Source organism: Neofelis nebulosa, chromosome 2, assembly GCF_028018385.1.
Source record: "Neofelis nebulosa isolate mNeoNeb1 chromosome 2, mNeoNeb1.pri, whole genome shotgun sequence".
Classification (NCBI taxonomy): Eukaryota; Metazoa; Chordata; class Mammalia; order Carnivora; family Felidae; genus Neofelis; species Neofelis nebulosa.
Window position 1 is genome coordinate 194,349,583 of NC_080783.1, and position 15,935 is coordinate 194,365,517.

Genomic DNA, 15,935 nt, shown 5'->3' on the forward strand with positions numbered 1-15,935 from the left:
GTGCACAGACATTCTCCCATTCCTCCCTGAAGGCTAGGCTTTCAGAATTCAGAAGCTAAAAATGAGCTCTGCATTCTGTTGCATCCTTTGTTTCCCGAAGCAATGAAGGCAGAGCAACCTAACTATCTGCATAAGGAAAGGAAGGGACACCAAGGAAAAGATGAAAACCCCATTTCCAAATGTTGTCTTCCCCTTGGATTTGTTTTGCTACTCGTTGCTTTGGTCTTCATTCAAGCACGTGCAAACACCAACGTGGGGGGCCCAGCTGATGACTGAGCCCCAGGAATTCTGAGTGCTTAGGTGGGCTGGCAGGTCCCCACCTCACCCTGCCTTCCTGAAAAGAAGAGTGCAGGGTGGAAGGGTCTCTGTCATTCGGGGGAGGGGACTGTCAGGGTGGGCACACTGCTTGAAGTTCAGATCTCCCTGGGCCCATACAAGTGACAGAGCACCACCGGCTGTCAGCTGGCTGCGACACGAAGAGAGCATCCAGTTCACTGACTTCCATCCTCAGCTGAAGGGGCCCCGAGGCAGCAGAGGTCCCTTGAGCTCCTGTCAATGTTCCAGAAAGGACCCGGAGAAACAGCACGTATGTGAAGGGTGACCAAGCTGGTATGCTCTCTGCTTCTGGCTGGAGTTACCCCGGTCACAAGCCCTAGCAGCTGTAAAATGAGGTTATAATCAATAAAAAAGGAAGAAATGACTTGATGTAGGTTTAGAGGAGACAAAATCTTATCAGATATGAGGCTCATGAGGGAAGTTTGATGGCAAGAAGCCTGGGAACCACTGACCCAATTCAACTCTGTCATCTTACAGTTTGGGAAACTGAGGCCTGGTTTCCCCAGGGGGAAGGGGAAGGGCTCTCCCCAGGTCTCATGGTGAAGTGAATGGCTGAACGTCAAGATGGTCATCATAAATAGCTACCGCTTGCTGCTGATTGTGGGCCAGGGCCTGGGCTGGGGGCTGCAGGAGGGCAGAGCCGTAGTCTGTTTGGTCCCCCTGGGTCCCTGCCATCTAGCTCAGTGCTCTGCACATAGCAGGCACACCATAAATCTTCGTGAAATGGAAGAGTCCTCTCCTTTCATCATTACAACAACTTTGGAGGTGTATATTAATAGTCTCATTTTACAGATGAGCCAACAGGCCCAGAGAGGTTACGTGACTCGCTCAAGATCGAAGAGCCAGTGACCCACACGGTGGGGATTTGAACCCAAGCCTGTATGACTCACACTCCGTGATCTTGACTACTGCATTACACTGTTCTGCTTCCCACCACTCCCGACATCACACCGATGGCAAAGATAAGCAGTGTCTCCGCTCACCTCGGTGGTGGTGCCCACCGGGTGTGGTGCTGGCATTCAGAACTTGTCATACCCGGGCCCTGGGGCTTGGCCATAAGGAGAAGCCAGAAGCCAGCAGTGAGTAGGGTTCGCTGGGTTACAGAAGCCTGTGGAAGCTCCTCAGGGTTGAAGGTTTCTTCCTCTCCTTCTGTGATAGGCAGATCCGCCTATACCTCGTCAAGCAACCCTCTCTGCTGTTGTGACAGGCGTCACTTTGTTATGGCAGTACCATCTGCCAGTATGCCCAAAGTTGGAGAGCCAGCAGGCAGCAGGAGAGTATGTCACCGTGCGTGTGTGTGTGTGTGTGTGTGTGTGTGTGTGTGTGTGAGTGAGAGGGAGAGAGAGAGAGAGAGAGGCAGCAGTCTCCTCGTGTTGGTGGTGTCCTGAAATGTTCATTTTTCATTTCCTCTGGCTGGCACCTTTCATTTCTATTCATTACCTCTCCTCCCCTCTTTTTCTTCCTTCTCCTCCTCTTCTTTGTTAAAATCCTGTATTTTGAAGCAACTGAAGGTCTGGGGGGGGGGGGGATGTTGGGGGGGGGGGATGGTGGTGTCAGCTCCAAGTGATTCATCTAGCTGATAATTAGAGCCCTGGAAAACCCAAAACTCATTCCTGGCAGTCAGGGCTTCCGGAATCCCTACGCTTTTCCCTTTGTCAGGCACAGAAGCTGGGGGGCTGTGGCCGGGCCTCTTTGTACCTGACTCAGTCCCGAACTTTACGGAAGCCCTGTAACTTGCTGGCCAGGTCCCGTGAGAAGCTGTTTCCATGCTCACTGAATCTTCTCAATGATCCTGTAAGGCGTTATCCCTATTTTGACAGTCCGAGAAGGTCCAGGAACTTAACGTGGAGTCACTCAGCTTGTGGGAGATGCAGCAAGGACTCAAATCTAACCTTTTTGGAATCTGCCACACTTGGTTCAAATCACAGCCCTGCCATTATTAGCTATGCGCCTTTGGACAAGTTTCTTTCCCTCTCAGAGCTCTAGCTGCTGCATCTGTAAACAGACTCCCAACACTGATGTCTCTAAAGTGCTGTAACACAGCAGTGGGAGCTGTTTTGATTCCTGCTGTCACTTAGCCCTATCAGCTTAGTGGGCACCAGGCATTTAGAGAGACAAAGAGACGGACAGGAGAAGGCAGCCAGACTCAAGTCACATCACCTCTCATGTCCTGGCACTGCCTGTGTGGAGACGACAAATGCATATCCATATGCACCTGGCCACACACCCCTAAGAAAACCCAGCGGTGCACACCGGCTTGGACACATGTGCCCACACATGGATACAGAGTGCCCCAGGAGACAGCTGGAAAGACACCCAGGAGTTAAGACAGTCACATGCGGCGAGCACTCTGGCTCACACCTCTGAGACAAAGGAGTGGGGCCATGGCTGTTGGTGCTGCTGCCACTGAGCCCTTCTAGCTGCTTCTGGGTGCCAGAGGAGGGAAGCCAGGCTCTCAGAGGGCCCCAGTGAGTCACCCGCCTGATGCAATCCTTTAAAGGGCTCATCTGCTGGTGCAAGAAGCTGATTCATGGAGGGCGTGGTTGCTGGAGGAGGAGGAGAAAGGGACCGAAACTGCAGCAGGAGGGACTGAGGCTAGATAGCTGGAATCGTTAATAGGATCTTTTCACTGTAAACCTCCTTGGTCAAGACTCCAGAGATCTTCAGGCTGAAGCAGGGTTTCTACAAAGGCGAGGGGCCCAGAGGGAAATAAATTGTGAGGGCTGAGACAGGAATTCTGTCATCTTATTGAGCCTAATTCCAGCGCTCTCCGCACAGGGCTCCAGAAACCGAGAAATGGAGATCAAGGAAGAGCCATTTCTCTGACAAATGCACTGCGCTGGCCGATCTTCCAGCTGCGGAAGACTTCTCCAAACCCAGCAGGGCGAGTGTAGGGCACTCGAGGTCCTGCGGTGTCGGGGCGGGGGCGGTGTCTGCGTCCCAGCCTCACCGCAGACGTAGATAAGCGGTAAGTACCGCCCCTTTAGAGTCTCAGTCTCCAATCGTTTCACAGGTTTCGGCCCCAGACCTCACTCTGAGCCAATCGTCAGTCGGATTCCGGACTCTTGCCTGAAGGCTTCCGCCCATCTTCAAGATGGCACCCCAATCCGGAGGCCGTGAGAGCGCAGACACAGGAGAGGGGCGGGGTCCGGGGAGAGGGGTGGGGCTGCGGCTCTGGCCCGAGAGGAGGGGGCGGTGCGTCACTTCCGTTGTCAGGTGGCGGCGCCGCAGCCATGGAGGGAGGCGGCGGCGGCGGCGGTGGCGGCTCGGGTGGCTGCGCTGGGAGGCGGCGGTGAGCGGCTCCCACGCCCCCGGCCCGGCCCCGGCTCCCCGGGACGGAGCGCCGAGCAGTCCTGGCTCCCGGCTACGGACTATGGGCGAGCAGCGCTGAGCACCGGGGGAAGGTGAGGGCGGGGGTCCCGGAGCGGGGAGCCGAGCGGGGGGTGCGGGTTGGCGCGGCGGGCCTCAGCGGCTGTGGCACGGGGACCGGGGTGACAGCCCGAGGCCGTCCCGGTGCGACAGAAATGGCAACAGTGAACGCCCTCTCCTCTTCTGGGGTCTGCCCTTCCTGGGCGGCGGGGGCGGGGACTGCTGCGCTCGGGGTACCGGGCGGCCTCGGGGAACCTGGGTCCCGCCGCAGCTCTAGGAGGTGGGCGCTGCCAGCCTTGCCCGGAGTCATTCGGCTAGTTAGTGAGGCCACCGACGTTTGAACTCAGCCAGGTCTTCCCCAGGAGACACCCTCTGCCTCTCCATGCTTCCCTCCCGATCCCGAAAGGGACTTGAAAGTTAGAACGAGTCCCCAAGGCGGGCCAGCCAGGGCTTCCTCCAGGAGCCCTCACCCGTCGCTGCTGGGGAAATTTTCGCATCGCGGAAGGCGTTCAGATGCGGGTCAGAGCTACCTGCTTGCCAGTGCTACGTTTGGCCGGCCTTTTCCAAGGAGAGAGCACGCCGCTGTGGTCAGTTTCACCTGCTGTGCCGGGTCTGGCCCGCCCATTCCCACGCGACTCGGCCACACCTTCCAGGCCGTGGGTAAGGGCTTTGGGATTTCCGATGCTACGTTCTCTGCTAACCCCCACTCCCTAGGTTTGATGCCCGTTGGCGGAAGGAAGAGATGACAGCTGCCTTCGGTGGCAGAGTAGACTTTGCTCTGTTTTAAGTCACGGGAGAAACCGGTTGGCTTTGGTTGGTTTTGAGAGCAGTGGGGAAGAAGGTAGTCACTCTGGGCTGGGCACCTTTCCCTCTTGGCTTAGTTTTGCATGAGATAAGGAAGAGCAGAATATGTCATTGTAAAGCCAAAAGAATCCTTGTTTGTAAACAGTGCTTGTGAGCTGTTCCAGCACTCCTTGCTGGCCCTGCTCTGCCAGTGGTTTGTGGAGGTTGCTCTCATTTATTCATTCATTCCCCGCATGACAACAACAGTGTCCTTGCCTAGAGAGGCAAGTACCCTATGGTATAGTGGTGAAGAGTGGACTTTGGAGCCAGACTTCCTGAGTTCAAATTCTGGCCCTGCAGCTTCTAAACGTGTGTCAGTAGGCATGTGGTATAAGCTGTCTGTGCCTCAGTGACCTCATCTGTAAAACAGGTGATTACCTAGAGCTGTTGTGAAGATTTAAAAAGTTAACACATGTAGGGGCACCTGGCTGGCTCAGTTGGTGGAGGGTGTGACGCTTGATCTTGGGATCGGGAGTTCAAGCCCCACGTTCAGTGTAGAGATTACTTAAAAATAAAATCTTTAAAAAAATTGGGGCACCTGGGTGGCTCAGTCGGTTAAGCGTCCGACTTCAACTCAGGTCATGATCTCTTGGTTTGTGAGTTCAAGCCCCACGTCGAGCTCTGTGCTGACAGCTCAAGCCTGGAACCTGTTTCAGATTCTGTGCCTCCCTCTCTCTCTCTGCCCCTCCCCCACTCACGCTTTTTGTCTCTCTCTCTCTCTCTCTCTCTCTCTCTCTCTCTGAAAAATGAATAAACCTTAAAAAAAACTTAAAAAAATTAACACATGTAAAACACACAGAACCATATCTGCCACATGATACATGTTACCTATTATTCTTATTTCAAGAAGCTCATGGTCTGGTTAAGGGAGACTGATCTGTAAACAAGTAGTTAAAATAGGTCTAAAAAAGCTAGTAGCAGCAGGCACAGGGCTGTAGGAGCCCACCCTGGGTGGGGGGAAGATCCTGGGAAGACTTGGCAGAAGTGATGACCCTGGAGCTGTGTCTAGAAGGATGGAAGGCTTAATCAGTGAGAATGAAGGGGTAAGGTGTTCTACTTAGAGAAAGACAAAGGCACGCATAGTTTGGGGTTTTCTTAAGTAAAAGCTTTAATTTACTTATTCATTTAAGTAATCTCTACACCCAACGTGGGGTTCAAAGTCACGACCCCGAGATCAAGAGTCACATGCTCTTCAGACCGAGCCAGCCAGGAGCACCTGAGTACACGCATAGTTTACTCCAGAAACCTCAGATTGTTCAGTATGGTGGTATGAAAGTTGACATCGTGCAAAGTAAGGCAGTATAGGCTGACAAGGGAATGCCACGTTAACAAGTTAGGACTTTATGCCAAGGGCAGTGAAAAGGTTTCTAAGCAGAGGAGTGACATGATTGGATCTGTGTTTTAGAGTGATCTCTCTGGAGTTGGTTCCAGCTGAGGAGGGGAGAGCCAGGACTGGAGTCATCTTTAGAGGCCCCTGCAGGCCTCTGAGTAGGGAGAGTTGGTGCCAGGGTGGGGGATCTTTGCTGAGAAAGCCCTGGATGCCATGGGTGGCAGGTGGCAGGCTCCCTGCCTTGCTCTGAGCTTCTCTGCCCAGCACAGAAGTACCTGGTGCATGTGTCCCTCTCTTCCTAGGATTGCAGGTCGCACGAGCACCGCCTTCTCCAAAGGCCTGTGGCAGGGGGTGCTGCGCTTGCTCCCTTGTGCCTTTCGTTTGACCTGGGAAGGCAGCAGACTGTGGGCGTTAAGAACCTATTTGGCTCCGCAGTAAGACAGATCTGAGTTCCAATCCCAGCCCTGCTGGTCGCTAGAGGTTACTTATTCTCTCCGTGGCCAGCCTTCTCATCTATAAAGTGGGGACGGTAAGGCCCCTCCCTAGGAGGGCAGTTGTGAGGATTAAGTAAGACGTTGCAGGTTGAACACTTAGCACACACTGAGAAATACTTGGTAAGTGTTATTACAGACTGCAGGAAAGAACTTCCAAAAATTAGTGGGAGCAATTAGTCGCAACTGGAACTGCGTCCCTTGGAGCTGTCAGGAGCTGTCAGAAGTGTCCTGAGGGATCACAAGATCACAGAATTTCATTGTATTCTTTCTGAAAAGGAAATCTGTGGGGAGTTTACCCAGTCTTTGTGGGAGCCATGCGGATGATTCAGCTCAGCTCTTTAAGAGAACCATTTTGGGGGGCACCTGGGTGGTTGAGTCTGTTAGGCATCTGACCTCGGCTCAGGTCATGATCTCATGGTCCATGGGTTCAAGCCCCACATTGGGTTCTGTCCTGACTGCTCAGACCCTGGAGCCTGCTTAAGATTCTGTCTCTCTCTCTCTCTCTCTCTCTCTCTCTCTCTCTCTCTCTGCCCCTCCCCTGCTCATGCTCTGTCTCTCAAAAATAAATAAATGTCAAAAAAATTTTTTAAGAACCATTGTTTTTAAAAATAGAAGAGTACTTGAGAAAAAATTGTATTTTAAAGTATTCATGACAAGAAAGATGTTTAGAGGTTCTTCTGTGTGTCCCTATTAGATACCCTTGTCTGGTACCTGAATTAGTATCACCAAGAAGCATCACACACATTGATGTATGTAGTGGCTCAAAATCCAGGGCTCCATATGTGGCTGGGGTGTGCTGGCTGCCAGGGGCAGAAGGAGAATAGAGAGGTAGCCCCTGCCCTGGAGGAGCTCGTGGTCTAGCAGGGGCCTAAGCAATCAATGAACACTCGCATAGTTTGGCAAGTCTTTCCCAGAAGTCTTGTAGCATGTAATGGGAACCAGGAGGAAGGAGCAGTTCCACTGGGGGATGTGGAGGAGACTGGGGAGAGCTTTGGAAAGGCCTCAGAGTTTAGCTCCCAAATGGCGAGTAGAGTTTTCCGAGGGCTCACAAGGCACCCCAAGCGGGGGAAGAGCGTGGCACAGGCCTGGATGCGTGCTGGTGTATGTGCATCTTTAGCAACCACAAGAGGTTCGAGCACAGGGTGTGAAGGGACCTGGCTGTAGGATGTGCTGGAGAGGTAGGTACCAGGCTAAGATGCTTGAACTTCTCAAGATCTTGTGATGGAACGCTTTGTTTTATGTGGAGGGAACACCATTAGGCCTGCATCTTCCCAAGAGCCCTCTAGCTGCGGGTGGAGGGTAGACTGGGAAGAGAGTGGGTCAGGAGTCCAGGAGGAGGCTGTTGTAATGATCACAGCAAGCCCTTGTGTGGGCCTGGATCAGGGCAGAGGCATTTGGGATGGAGAGGAAGGGCAGAGATCAGAGCTGTTTGAGGAGAAGTCAGTAGGCCTCTAGGAATATTTGGAAGGGATGGTTGAGGGAGGAGCAGTGGTGGCAGGTGACCCACAAGTTCCTGGTTTGGGTGACATAGTGAATGGTAGTGCAGAGGCTTGGGAGAAGACAGCGGCCAGTGAAATCTGCCCGCTCCCTTCAATAAGATCCGAGTGCATCTCACGGGACAGCATCAGTTGTAAAGTCTGTGGCACCCTGTCCAGCTTGGGGCCAGGCTTCCCTCTGGTTACGCCTGAGTCAGCACCTGGGAGAAGGGCAGCTCCCCTCCCTTCACCCAGATTTGCCCAGGGAGGTGACCTTGTGCAGTATTTCAGAAACTCAACTGGCTGAGTCTGCAAAACTTGTGTAATTTCTCCAGCCTTCAGGTGGCCCTACAGAGCAGCTCTTTACTCTGCGCCATCCACACTGCTTCAGCTGATGCGGTCCTGGTCAGCAGCGTACCTCTAGGTTGTACATGGCTTTCCCATTGTTTCCTGGAGATCTTATCTGGAAAGAGATCTTGAGATTGGATTTACTCCCTAGGCTGGGTTAGCAGACTCTGTCCCTCTTCTCAAGAAGGAGAGGTGTCTGCCCGAGGCCACCTAGGACTCAGAGCCACCAGAGAGATGAGAGGAAGTTGCCCTGGTGCCCTTGTCTCCGAGCTCTATGGGAGTGCAGAGCTAGACCAGAATCGATTGTGCTGTGCGGAGAGTGTGCTGGGGGACAACAATTCAGACAGACCCTTCGGAACGGGGGAGATTTTCACAGGATTTGTCCTTGGGTTTGTGGGGTAAAGAAGGTAGAAGAGGAAGTGGCCTGAAACGAGAGCATTTCTTCCTCTCCCACCTGCTCAGGTGACACTGTGGCCTTGCAGCAGGTGGCCCAGGGCCCACAGCAGCCCTGCATATCCTCTCAGGATCTGTAAGATCCATGAGAGAAAAGGACGGTATTGTTTGTTTTGATTTATACTGTCTTAGAGATGGTCCATTCTGGCACATGGATGCTTGGGTTGTTTTTCATTATGGATGTGTGCAATGTATTCAGCAAGCTCTCTACTAATAAATTTAGGTTATTCTCTGTCTTCTGCTCTCCAAACAGAGCTGTAGTAACTGCCTGCATATATATGATTTGGCCCACCTTAGGGATGTGCAGGATTCTAGAAGAGAGGTTGCTGCTTCAGAGTACCTTTTATTATTATTATTATTATTATTATTTCTTGAAGAATTTCTAGGCCTCCTTTTAATAAACTTGAGTGGCCTGATTTTGCTCCAGTGAGCAAAGGTAGTCTTTTGGGTTGAGGTACCTCATCCTGTGGGGACACTGAGGAGTCCTTGCCCTGAACAGGCTGCAGCTCTGTGGTGGTCATCCTCTTATGATTGAAGGCAGTCTACCTCAGGAGTGAGTTCAGGCTCCCCAGAGCTTTCACCGTCCAGTAGTATACAGGCTTGATGATTTCCAAGCAAGTCTAGTTTTTGGAAAGCCCCAGAGAAAACTGAGAAGGGCTCTTGTCATTCAGAGTGAAGCTGTGCTCTCTAAATATGTTTATAGACTGCCGCCTACTTGGCAAAAGAGAAGATGTTTAGCCTTTAAAGAGTCTGTGACCCAAGGATCCAGGAAGAAGAAACAGTAGCCTGGACATTGTGGTGGGAATTGGCAAGAGCAGGACTGATGTGCCTGTCATTTGTCTTTGGGTTTGGGGCAGAGCTGGTTTGGGGTGTGATAAGGAGACAGACAGCAGGTGCTTGTAGAGAGAAGCTCAGTTCCTTGGAAGACCTTAGCACTGGCTAGCCCAGAATTCTGTGGGGCATTTGGAACCCCATTTCTGGCATCTGCCAGCCCTAGAAAGCAAGAGTCCTACATTTTGCAGCGGGCGTGGAGCTCCTGGTGTTACTGTGTTTGGCATGAATTCCACAGGGTGCTTTCTCCTCTGACTGCTCTCCCAACGTGGTCCCTCCTGAAGGAACCGGAAGGAAACCAGCCAAAAAAAGGCAGATTGCCACCACCTTCCAGGTCCTTTGCTAAGTACTCAGCAGTACAGATTGAATGTTTCTCAGACTCTAAGGAAGGAGGGACTGTCTCTTACGGAGGAGAACCCCTAGGCTCAGAGATGTTAAGTAACCTGTCCACCGCTTCATAGGCAGTAGGAGCAGAGCCAGATTTCCAGCCTACACTGTGTGATTCTAGAGCCCGTGCCATGCCATTCACCCTGGCCCCACTCTGGCCCCAGGGAGTCCAACCCACGTGGAATCTTGGACTCATAGAGTTTTAGAGCTGGAAGGGTCTTTGGCAAAGCTGAAGCGGTCCTTTCTTTGCCAGAAGAATGGAAACTACCACTTTCTGGAGGCAGGTCCCTCCCCCTCCTGCCCTGTGGCTAGTGAGTAAGGAGACTATCAACCGTATCACTTAACAGTTAAGGGCCTAGGCTCAGATCATACCTGGCTTCAAAGCCCACTTCTGCCACTTGCTCGTTGAGTGACCTTGAACCAGTCACTGACTGTCTCCAGCTTCATTTCCTCCCCTGTAAAATGGACATAATACTTACTGCCTGCTCCTCAGGTAGTAATGGGGATTAGACATGAGGTGTTATTGTCTGTAGCAGGTTCAGACTAATTTCCAGTCCGCAGTCAGGACCCAGGGGCGGCTCTGATGAGGCCCAGCTAAGCTCTTTGCTGGCGGGTCTGTGAGTGTTCTGAAAGAGGCATCGTGAGCCAGGTTCCAGGTCTCTAGTTCGAATGCTTTGGTGGTCCTCCCAGCCCCTCCGGATGCCAGCTGGCGAGCAGGAAATTCCTTCTAGGCATGTTTGCAAGTTACCTGAGAGCTTAAGTGTGCCCAGAGTGGTGGTTTTGTCCCTCCCGCCGACTCTCCTGCTGCAGCCTTGCAACGGCACACGGGCTGGTACATTCAGGGCACTTCTGCATGTGTCCTGTGCCGTACCCCCTCGAGTGTGCCCTCTCTGAGGCCCAGCCTCCCTTGGGCCTGTTACTACTCTTAACAATTCTAATGGGTTAAACATTTTTTGAGATTTAAAAGAAAGTATTGTTATAGTAGCGTATGATAAAATAGTTAAGCAGTATGGAAGAATATAACATAAACTCTCCCTCCTCTCTCTGGGCCCCTCATCCTGCCGGGAAGTATCCACTGTTAAGTTTCTCCTAGAAATTTCCTGTGCATATTAAAAGCTTGTGTATGATCTTTTTGTCTTTACCCAAATGGGATCGTATTATACACATAGTACTGGTTTGTTTGTTTGTTTTTTAATGTAATATATTGTAAACATCTTTACCAGCAGGTGCAGACCTAGTCTCATAGGCTGCATTGTATTCCATTGGATGGAACATGATGTAGTGAACCAGTCCTTTCTTGGTGGACTTTTAGAGTGCTTCCTGTCTGGATGTGTGTGAGTGTCTACGTGTGTTTTGATTTTTGTGGTTTTATCTTTTGTGGTTTTTTGCTGCGACACATGGTTCTGTAGGAACCCTCGTTGAGCACATTTATCTTTGTGGACTTGTGTGGATATTTTTGTAGGATAAATCCCTTGAACTGGAAAGGCTGGGTCCGAGCCATGTATTTTCTTCTGTTGTGTTGGCTGTGGTTTAGCACATGTTTTCTGCGCACCTGCTGAGCCTATGCAGGGCATTCTGAAGTGGACAAGGCCCAGGCCTCGCTCCTAGGAGCTCACCCTCTCCAGAGACACACGCAAACAGACATATGATGAGCATGCTCTTGCCATTGTGTGCGCTGTCAGTGGTGGCTCGTGGATCTCAGGATTGGCCCTGGCTGGCCTCCTGGTGGCTCAGAATAGGTGAGATCCTCATGTAGGCCTCCCCTCTAAATGGCTCCCCGAGGGGCACTCTGCTGGCCCAGCTTGCCATCAGCCTCTGCGACCCTGCCCCTCCCAGCCAGCAGCATTTCTGAACTGTATTGTTCATGGTCAAAGTTGTGAAATTTAATTGAATTTAAATTTTTTTAAGTTTATTTCTTTATTTTGAGAAACAGTGTGAGTAGGGGTGGGGCAGAGAGAGAGGGAGAGAGAGGAATCCCAAGCGGACTCCTCACTAACAGCGCCCCAACGCCGGGCTCGAACTCACAAACCGTGAGATCATGACCTGAGCCAAAATCCAGAGTCGGACGCTTAACTGAGCCACCCGGATTGCCCCTGAATTTAATTGCTGATAGAGGCAGTTACGGAGAAGCAGTGTGCTGACCTCAGTCCAAATTGCCTTTCTTACAGCATGATGGTAGTGATTTTTGCTGTTAAAAACAGTATAAAGAGAGAGAATCACGTGTACCTGGGCCTGGCCCGGGCTTTCCCGTCTGTCGCTCTGGAAATCTGGGGTGGAAGGAAGGAAACTTAACATTTGTCTAGTGCCTCCCACACGCTGGCTCCCGGCAGTCCTCAGGGAACCCTGTGCGGGGGCAGCGCCATCCCCCTCCTGTAGGTGAGGGGACCGTGGAGCACAGAAGCCCATATTCAGGTTGCAGAGTGGACACAGAGGGTGGTTCTCAGACTCAGCCAGCCTTCCTGCAGTCACTTGCTGTTTTCTCCCCGCGTGATTGGGGCCACTGTGGGTGGCAAGAACCTGAACTCCGTGTGGGACCCCGTGGCAGGCGTTGTTCCCCGGCTGAGTCACTGCACACGGCAGGAACTGATGGTTTGAGCTGAGGATGGGTCCCCTCAGGAGCAGGGCAGGCTGGCATGAAAGGGGAGAGCTGTCAGGGACTTGGTCTGCCATCACTGCGCAAGGCAGAAGGCCCCCCACAGAGCCAAGGGGCCACCAGGAATGCCTCCCGAGCCAGCGTGCTTGGCTGCTTCCCCAGGCTCCTTCTCTGGATGGGAGATACCAGAGCAGCACGGCCTGAGAAAGAGCTATTAAGTCTGTCCCTTCCTCCTCTGACACCCACACACAGTGACGGATTATTTGTTGTCACATCAGCTGCTTCCGGAGGCCCTTGGGAGGGGTGTGCTCATGGCAGAACTGGCATTGCTGCCCTGGATTCTGCTCTGGTGGCGCTCAGAGTGACCGCTGGTGAAGCCCTTTGCCCCATCTCCAGAGACTGGTCTCTCTTCCATTTATTTGTCTTTGCCCCAGAGGGGCCCACGGGTCCACCTGTGTGTGCACAGCCCTGGAGCCTTTCCTCCCGGAATCACTCTGGAACACATCCTCCTGGCCAGAGGCCTTTCGCCTCCAGTCTTCCCCGCCCAGCCGTCATGGAGGCCACAGAGAAGCCCAGTGGGGACTTCCTCAGGGCAGCGGGGTGAAGAGGGACATCACTGATTACGTAATCTCCTTGTATGTGAATCTGGCCTCCTACAGGAGACCAGAGCTGGACCTCCGAGCTGCAGACACTGGGCTCTCTGTGAGCAGTGGGGTCTTTGGGCCCCCGCTGGCCCCCAGGACTGCTGCGCTGGTCACACTGTAGTCCTGCTGGGGAAAGGCGGCGACAGAGGATGGGTCTGGTGCGGATGTGCTGAGGGGGAGCAGGCTGGGCACAGGGCCCTCTTTCTGACCGCCCCTCCCACTTCCCACTGGGCTGAGTCACTTCCTCCCTGGCTGCTGCAGGTAGGTACTCTCCCACACTCCTGCGCCTGCGAGCACACCAGCAGACCAGCAGACCGGGCTTCAGGGGGCGGGGTTCACCCCGGGCAGTGAGAGCAAGCTCTGGTTAGAAGCCGCCAGCTCACTCGGTACCCCCGAGGCAGGAAAGCAACGGCGTTTAGGGAATGGTGTGATGTTGTGTATCCTTGACAAATTGGAGCTGTACATATCCTGCATTTTCAAAATGAGCAAAATCATCACACTGTTTTGGAACAGCGAAGATGACAGCGCATGCATGAATCTTTGTCATCGGGGAGTCCTGGCTGAAGCCAAGGGATTACTAATCCTCCTCCCCATCCCCCAGCTCCATCCTGAGCTCTGAAGCAAATGGCTTCCAGTGGGTTCCTGGAGAGGTTCCTTATAGCCTTCAGACTCCCAGGGAGAGGGTTCATGCCTCCTTCGGGGTGGCTGCCATTAAAACTCAAAGGAAAAGCTGACCACAAAGCTCCCGTTCACTCTAGCTAGCAGGAGTAGAAGAGAACAGGTCTCAGGCAGCCTCCTCTGGGCCCGGTAAGCTGGCCAGGGCCTCTAGGCTTTGGCTGGTCAGCAGTAGAAGGGGGAAATCTTTACTTCATCAAGTTGTGAGAAGGAAAGAAAATCTAGGAAGACACTAGAATGGTTCCTGGCAGGCAGTAGGTACCCATTAAGTGATAGTTCAAAAAGGATTGCACCCAGAGAGGCTTGTCACCAGGGAGGTTACCTCCACTTAGAGCAGGGACCCCTCACCTTCCCCAGCAAAGACCTCATGACACAGCCAGCCACAGCATCGCATCTGGCCCTTTAGTGTTTCCTCTTTTACAGATGAGGAAACTGAGGCCCAGAGAGGGTAGATGACTCTCACAGAAGGCAGGTGACTAGTTCAGGGAAACCAAGTAAGTGATGGAAGCTGGAATTTGAACCCAGACCTATCTGACCTCAAAATCCATCTTGCCCTCCCACCTGGCATTTGGGTCCCTGGTCTAATGCTTCGAAACACTTAGTTCCATGGGCTGTGAATTCCTCTGGTTTCCTGAGTTGATTTTGTGGATGGAAAGTGGGTCTGTCAGGAAGTTGGGAGCCCTGGTAGCAGCACCTGCATGTTAGTTGGGGTGCAGTGGGGGTGGCTTCCAGAATGCTTGGGTCACAGAGGGCTGGGGGACACCGCCTGGTTGGCTGTTGGGAGGATATCTCAGTAACCCCACCTCGACTTGGCCCCTCTCTCCAGAGAGACCTGTTCGGGGGCCGGAAACACCTCCTTATCCAGGGACAAGCACGGCCCCTCTCTCCCTGCTCACTTGCAGCTTTCTGGCTGGCAGCTCCCTGATTCCAGGAGAATGACTGCTTATGAGGAAATCCAGAGGGTACCCCCCTCTCTCTGGTTGGCACTCCTAGGACCATAGCCATCATCAGGTAGGGAAGGAGCAGTCAAGGAAGCAGTGTGGTCAAGTACAAGGAATATGGGATTCAGAGTTGGGAAACCCGTGTTCACATCCCATCTCTTTCAACAGCCAGCCGGGTAACTTCAGGCAGGTCTCAGTATCTCTGAGTCTCAATTTCTTTTTCTAGAAAAAGTTGTGTTTGAGGAGAGATGGGAGGGATCAGTTACAGTCATGTACGGGAAAGCGCTTTGTAAGCTATAGAGCTCTGTGCAAAAGTTAGTTGCCCTGAGAGTTCATGTGAGGGTGTGGGCCTCCCATGTGGGCTCCGAGTCCGAAATTCACCATCCAGGAATGAGCCTGGAGAATTTTCGAGGGAATTGGCAGACCTCTAGTGTGGGGGTGTCTGGTCTATAAAGCAGATCTACAGGTCTTAGTTGGGTCATGTGTTCAGATTTCACACTGCTCACCCCAAGCCTTGGTATTTCTTTCCAGGTATAGTCACATAAAATGCAGAGTTGAGCCAGAACTGCCCTTTTCTGGGGATAGCAAGAGTGCTAGGAATTTTTCTGACCAGCAGAAGGACCTTCACACCATGAGCCTAGAGGGGCCCAGAGGACCTGTCACTGGTGTGTAGGGGCAGGCCGAACTATCATTCATATGCCCCACATCTTGCTGCAGGAAAGCAGGTCTTTTCACTGGATTCAGCCAAAAGGGGGCTAGTCTGTCCCTTTGCCAGTGAGGGGTCGGGCGCAAGCCTCAGGCACGTGCTGTGAATAAGTCACTCCTCTGTGGGGTCTGCTTTCCGGCAGCAAACACTGTCTAAGCACAACCCCCGATGATCAGCCCGCCCAGAACCCTCCCTGCCCCAGGCATCCAGGCATTTCTGACATGGGGCTCTGCCTGGACAAATGGTTCCCAGCATCTTGCAGCCCACTTACGTGCAGCTGTGACCCCTTGTCTCCCTGACCCTGGATTCTGTCTCCTGCCATGAGCTGGTGGACCATCCATCCGTACACCTGGCGTCCAGTTGGGTCATCCCTGTCCCCTGCCCCAATATGGTCCTTAATGTACTCTGGGCACGTAACAAACAGTTCTGCAGTCCATTTTCTCATTCAGCAGTGTGCCAGGCCCCGGGCAGGGTGCAGGGAAGCAGCGGTAAATTGGACTTGCTCCCTCA

The 15,935-nt window shown here is 52.8% G+C and overlaps 1 protein-coding gene across 3 annotated transcripts in view; it reads left to right on the forward strand.

Annotated features, from left to right (window-relative positions):
* The first annotated feature begins 2,961 nt into the window (after window positions 1-2,961).
* Window positions 2,962-15,935, forward strand: part of STK40 (serine/threonine kinase 40) — a 40,654-nt gene continuing 27,680 nt past the window's right edge. Inside the window, exon 1 of one of the 3 annotated variants that reach the window (XM_058718057.1) lies at window positions 2,962-3,304. The gene's annotated coding sequence lies outside the window, so the exon portion shown is untranslated. Of the gene's footprint in view, window positions 3,305-3,562; window positions 3,741-14,613; window positions 14,790-15,935 lie in introns of those variants that run through there. The other 2 variants (XM_058718055.1, XM_058718056.1) reach the window with 2 other exon arrangements.